Here is a 6,146-nt window from a genome sequence, read left to right as displayed (position 1 = left end):
CTTCTGCATGCTGCCAGTGTGGTTTGTGCGGGAAGCGGAGGACAAAGAAATTAAGGATCACATACAGTAAGGAGTGTCTGACGGGAGTCTCAGAGGTACCCAGTGTGTGCCCTGGTAGCAGCCTGGGGGTCAGAGCAGGTGCTTGAATCACTTTCCCTCCTCATTACTGGGGTTGGTGGTGCAATGAAACCTAGAACTGGGGGTGACAAGGTTAATGTAGTCCTGTAGCAGTGCTGCAGGAGTAAGGAAATTCATCCAAAGCATGGCCACGCAGGGACATTCAGTAAGTGCAGCTGCCTGGGAGGGCAGGCCAAGGCGCCTGGGTGTGGAACGAGCTGGAGACCAGCAATGCACTGTCATCCCAGCCATCCCTGCTGGCCTGGCTCTGGTGGAGTTGGGCAGCTCCCGATGTCTGGTCTGTGGAGTAGAGGTATTTACCAGCGTTTCCCCACAGGATGCTCTGGGCCTGCTTGGAGGGGCAGCCTGTGCTGGTGCTGTGCTGGGGGAAGGCAGCACAAGCCCCGTCCTTCCTGGCCACAGGGTGAGCGATGCCGTCGCTGCCATGGCCCCTTGCCTGCAGCTCTGAGCACGGTCTGAGCCTTGGGCTCATGTGTCCACTGCTGAGTCAGCTCCTGCTCTGTGGCCTTGTTGCAGGACAGACCAGAACAAAACACCACGTGCTCAGGGGAGCTGCAGCCTTTGGCACCCTGTTCTGTACAGAATCAGCTGTAATGGACCTGCTTAAACAAGCCTGAAATTGGACAGAAACAAAACAACAGAGTGATGACATGTTTTCATCTTTAAACACTTCCAAGCCAGTTGCTGCTCTGGCTTAGGTTGCAAAAACAACCAGAGTCCCTGTGCAGGGCACTGTCGTGGGTATATCTCAGCTCAGAGCTCCTGAGTGGCAGTAAATGGCCCTGGCAGGACCTCAGTGTGGGCTGTGGGGCAAGGCAGGTGCTGCTGCAGTAGTTGGGCTGCTCTCCTGCTCGGAATGGTAGTGCTGGACCATCTCCAGCACCTTCTCCCCTTGTGTGCTGTCCTGCCTTCCTTACAGGGTCCCTCCCAGCAGCGACCCCAAGGCAGCCCAGGCTTGTTTTGCTGCAGATCCCCAAAGATTGTGAGATGCTGAGGTAGCCACAAGCATGGCTGGGAGGGCTGGGCCTGCTGTGAGTGCTGAGCAGGCAGCCAGGGAAATGATTTGCCTACTGCTCTGCTGTTGCTGAGAGGAGAAGAGGAAATATTTGGGAACATCTCTGCCCTGTGTCCCCCATGACTCTGGTGCTGGATAGTGGCAGGGAAGGGTCATGTCACCCCTGCACAGGCTGGGACCCTGTGGCATCTGGCTTCTGGGGGCTGCCAACCAAAACCTTTGCTGCAGCGTGAGTATCCCTGCTGCTTTCTAGGGCAATTTCTGCTCCAGCAGCTGGGCAGCACCAAGTAGGTAACAAATGGAAAATAATTCTGTGCATTGTCATGAGCAAGAGCAGAATGGAGATGCAGCAAGTCCCCTTGGAGATCCCAATGGCCAGAGGCACCAAACCCAGCCTTGTTTTTAAAAAGCATTAAAGAGCTCCAGGCTGCATCTGGCTCTGGATGGCTTGGGGGTGGCTTTGGATTCACATACACGCTAATGGTGTGTTAGAGGGATGTGGCCAGCACAACCTCCCCTGGTATGCTGGTGAGCTGGGAAAATTGATGACCTGTAATTTATGGGATCCTGCCTGCCAGTCCCAGCTATGCTCTTCAGAAACCCTCCAGAGTTTTTCCTTCTTTTCAGCTGAGCAAATGTGGAAAAGCTTGAAATCTTGGAAGCAACCTGACCTGCTGGAAAAGGGCAATGTAATGGCAGTGGCCAAGAGCCTCGACTCCCCTCTCTGCTGTGCTCCCCAGCTCGTGGCAGCATGGTGTGCCCAGCTCAGCATGAGGATGCTGGGCTGCAGTGCCAGCTCCTGGCCCAGCAAGCTGGGGCAGGCTTGGCGGGATGGCCGGGAGGCAGCCTCCAGCCTGGGCTGATTCCTGGCTTCCTCCGCGCTCCCAAGCGTCCCGCGTTTTTGCTGGGTTGGATCATGTATTCCTCGCCTCTCTTTTCTGAAGACGAGGAGTGATTTACAGGTCTCCAGAAAACACAGCTTGGCTGCTTTGGAAGGAAAAAAGAAAACAACCAAAACCCCTCTCTGCTTGCTATTTCCATTGCCCAGTCGCCTTCCCACGAAGGGGGGTGGCCCCAGGACCCGCCAGCCCTTGCTGTCCCCAGCAGCCCTGCACTTTCTGTGAGGAGCACTGTTCTCAGATGTGGGTCCATCTTTTGAGACATTCCCACCTTGAGCTATCTTCTCTGGGAAGCTCACGTGTTCTCCATGGGTTAGGACCCACCCTGGGCATTTGCTTGGGGTTTTGGCCCTATAAGGAGTCCCTCATGGCCAGAGCATCACCTCACCCTGAGGAGCTCCCCCTTCCCTGGCCGCCTGAAGGGGCCCCTTGTGCAGCTGAGCCCCAAACAAGGCTCCAATTGTGTCCGTGTGTCCTGATGGTCGGGGCTTCTGCCGCGGCATCCGTGTGCTGGGGCCATGGTAAAACCAGCTGTGTCCAACCCACGCCCACAGGCTCAGCTTTACTGATCTGCTGGGGTTTGTGGGGGCTGTTGTGGGGCCACGGGAATCATGACAGGGAGGTAACACTGTGCATTTAAAGCCCCTTCAGTGAAAGGGATGCAGGAATAAATGCTGGCTCTCGACAAGGGAGGAGGTTGAATGCTGGCTGGCTGGGGGTGCATCCCATAGCCCCAGGCCATCCCAAGGACCACAGTGGGATTCATGGGCAGAGCTGCCATTGGGCAAAGCGTGGCAGCTGGGAGAAGGAGGGACAAGAGCATGGAGCTGACCTTAGGAGCATCTCCCTGCAGAGAGGGCAGCAGTTCCCTGAGGGGCAGAGCTGGTACGTGGAAGGTGATGCTGGCAGCATCATATCCTCTTTTCCAATTTGTTGTTTTCAGCCTCTTCCCACCTCTCCTTCAGAGCAATGTCCCACCCCAGCAGCACAGTGCGATTCTGTCTGCAAATCGTGTGTGTGTGTGTGTGTGTGTGTTCAAAAATAATGGGGCGTAATGGAGTGGCCTGTGGGTCTCCCACCCCATTTGAGGGCCTCCACCCTGGGGCATCCTTGTGCTGGGGGTGGGTGCTGGCACTGACATTTAAACTCAGCTGATGGGATGGCACAGCCAGCCCTTGCTGCTGTCAGCCCTTCCCGCTCCCAGCAGTGAGCCCCAGCTGGGGGCGAGGATCAGCGCCAGCCCTCACCAGGGATGAATGGGGAGACAAACAGAGCTGCTACTGTTGGGGCAGCCCGAGGCCTGCAGTCTGCCTCGGCTTTGCTGGAGATGAGGGGGTGCCCTGCAATCCTGTTCTTTGGAAAGGCAAGCAGCCTCCCCCAGCATCTTCTCTCCACAGCTAAGAACCAAGCCAGTGCCACAGAGAAGCACAGGGATAAATCCTGGTTGTGATCCTGTTGGGTCCCGTGATATTACAAGCCAAGAGAAATGTCCTCATTATTTCCAGAATATTGAAGTCTAATAAATCCTGTCCTGCCTTATAGGATTTATTTCTTCATTCATTGCTAGGAGACTCAGTCCTGTGTAATCCTATTGCTGCTCCAGGAGGTGGGGAGTGGCTTTCCAAAGCACAGACCTGGCAGGGCTGTGAGCAGGAGCAGGAAGCCCCAGCTGAAACTGCTGGTCCCAGCAAACATCCCAGTGCCAGCCCATTTCCTGGTATGTCCCACTGTCCCAGAGCTGTGCCCTGTGTTTGATTCACCAAAATGGATCTCATCCAATGTTGGGATGATTGGCTGCATGGCTCAGCACAGCCTGCTCCCCCTGTCCATTGTACATCTGCAGTGCTTCCCCAAATCTCAGTTTGGAGTCCTCCTATACCTTCTCATACCATATCCAGCAGGAAAAGCTGCAAAAAGCCAGGAATAGCTGGGCCCAGCACAGCCAGTCCCCTGCCCGTGCAGAGCCAGCCGTGCCTGGCTCACCACACACCAGGGACTCTCTGGAAGACAATGATGGACACATGAATATAGCTGGAAAATTTGCCACTGAAATGTTTTCCATAGCAACTGTTGCTGGGGCAACCTGCATCCCAAGGAGCATCCATCCCGAAACACCCAGCCCCGTGTCCAGTGGAGCTGGCAGGGAATCACGGCGTGGGACTGCTGGGACCCCCACCAGCAGCAGCACAGGGATGCTGTGGCAGCCAGTCCAGCTCTGAGCATCCCCAGTGCTGCAGGGTCCCTGGAATGCTCCACTTTTCATCTTCTTCTTGGCATTTAATTTTCTCAAAGGTAGGAGAAGCCTAAGGAAGGCCTGCTGGTGCCTGTCGCCCCATGGGTGCTTGGCTGTGGAAGCAGGCATGTGCAGGAGCTGTTGCCAGCTTGGGGTGCTCAGCAGATGCAAGCAGTGATTTTTGGCTCTGATGGACCAAAAATGGGATTGAGTTTGACAGTGTACACTTTGATCTGAGCATCAACACAGGGAGAGGGAAAAGTGATATTCCCACTGCTTTTAAGTCCAAAAGCAGGAGGCTTACGGCCCATCAGCACCTGCCTGAAGTCATATGGTGTCAGCTTCACCCTGGGGACACCTCAGGGATCCCAGGAAACCCTCACTGCTGGCCTGGTGGGCCCACACCAGACTGAGGGTCTCCAAAGGAAACACAGCCTGGCTTCACGGGATCGGCTGTAGAGCGGCAGAAGAGAGGCTGGGGAGCCTGGAGCCCATCCCAAGGATGCCCAGGGTGCTCAGTGCCTGCGCTGTCACCGCTGTCACCAACAAGAGGAAACCGCAGCCCTCAGGCTGGGCCCGCCGGGGCAGCCGCGGTTTGCGGCGCGACCGCAGCCCCGCCACCGGATGTGTCCCAGCCACAGCTGTGCCTCAGTTTCCCTTTCTGCAGTGATACACAGGGACACTCGCCTCCAAGCTGGGGACAGTGGCGGTGGCTCACACACCGCTTTTCGGGGAAGGGCATGTGTTTGCAGTCTGGCCTCAGCTCTGCCGCCCCACCCTGCTGTGGCCTGAAAGTGACCCCGGAGGGTGAGAGGAAATGCCGTGCTGGGGATGGCACTGCACAGTCAGGGGCACATTCCTGGCCTGTCTCCACACGCACCACTCGCTCAGGCCCACCCACTGCCCGTGAGCTCAGGGGCTGCAGGCACCCCCTGCGTCCCTTCCCTTTGTTCCCGTGTGCGCTGGCTCTCGCACGCCTGGGGAGCAGCAGGGGTGTCCGTGCAGTCCGTGCATGGTCCTGTGCCCCCACGCAGCTCCCAGCTGCAGCCGCCCTCCCAGGCTGCTCCCGGCTCTCTGCAGGCGATGGCAGGGGCTGTGGTACAGCACACAGTGGTGCCAAACCCAGCCTTACCAGCTGTTGGGGTGTCCATGCAGCCAGGCTGTTGGAACAGGCCAGACAGGCAGCTGTGGTGTGCCACAGGTACCGTGGTGTGCCCTGTGTGCCAAGGTGTGCCATGTGAGCCACTGCACCTACAGCTACCCACCACCTGCCCCTTGTATGCCCCTGCTGTTACACACCATGCCCATTACACACCCCAGAACTCCCCAGTTACCTTACTGCTCCCCCTTATTGCACACCCATTGCACACCTGTTACACACCCATTAACCTTTAATGACCTTTTATCATCACACGCCCATTGCAGAGCCTTTTTCCTTCATTTGCACATTGCACACAGCCTTTGTTACACACCAGGCACAGGCTCACTACAACACCTGTTGCACACCCCTCAGTGCACATCTGTTGCACGCCTCTTCCGCTCCTCTTACCCTTTGTGGCACTTGGTCACAGCGCCTGGCCGGTGTCACAGCCCCCTGGCCGGTGTCATATCCCCCCCTGGCCGGTGTCACAGCCCCTGGCCGGTGTCACACCGTTCCCCTCCTTTACACGCGCCTTGCTCACCCCGCGCCCCCGTGCCCGCCCCGCCCCTCGACAGAGACCCCGCCCCTTTCCCCGCCCCTCGCCTTGGGCCCCGCCTCCCGGGCGGGCGCAGCCAATGGGGGCGGGCGGAGCGGCCGGGCCGGGCGCGCGCGGCGCTATAACGATCCCTACGGCGCCGCCGCCGCCCGCGCGCCCCGGCC

This window comes from Pyrgilauda ruficollis, unplaced genomic scaffold, assembly GCF_017590135.1.
Source record: "Pyrgilauda ruficollis isolate IOZ18807 unplaced genomic scaffold, ASM1759013v1 scaffold13, whole genome shotgun sequence".
In the NCBI taxonomy this organism is placed as follows: Eukaryota; Metazoa; Chordata; class Aves; order Passeriformes; family Passeridae; genus Pyrgilauda; species Pyrgilauda ruficollis.
This window is presented reverse-complemented; position numbering follows the sequence as displayed.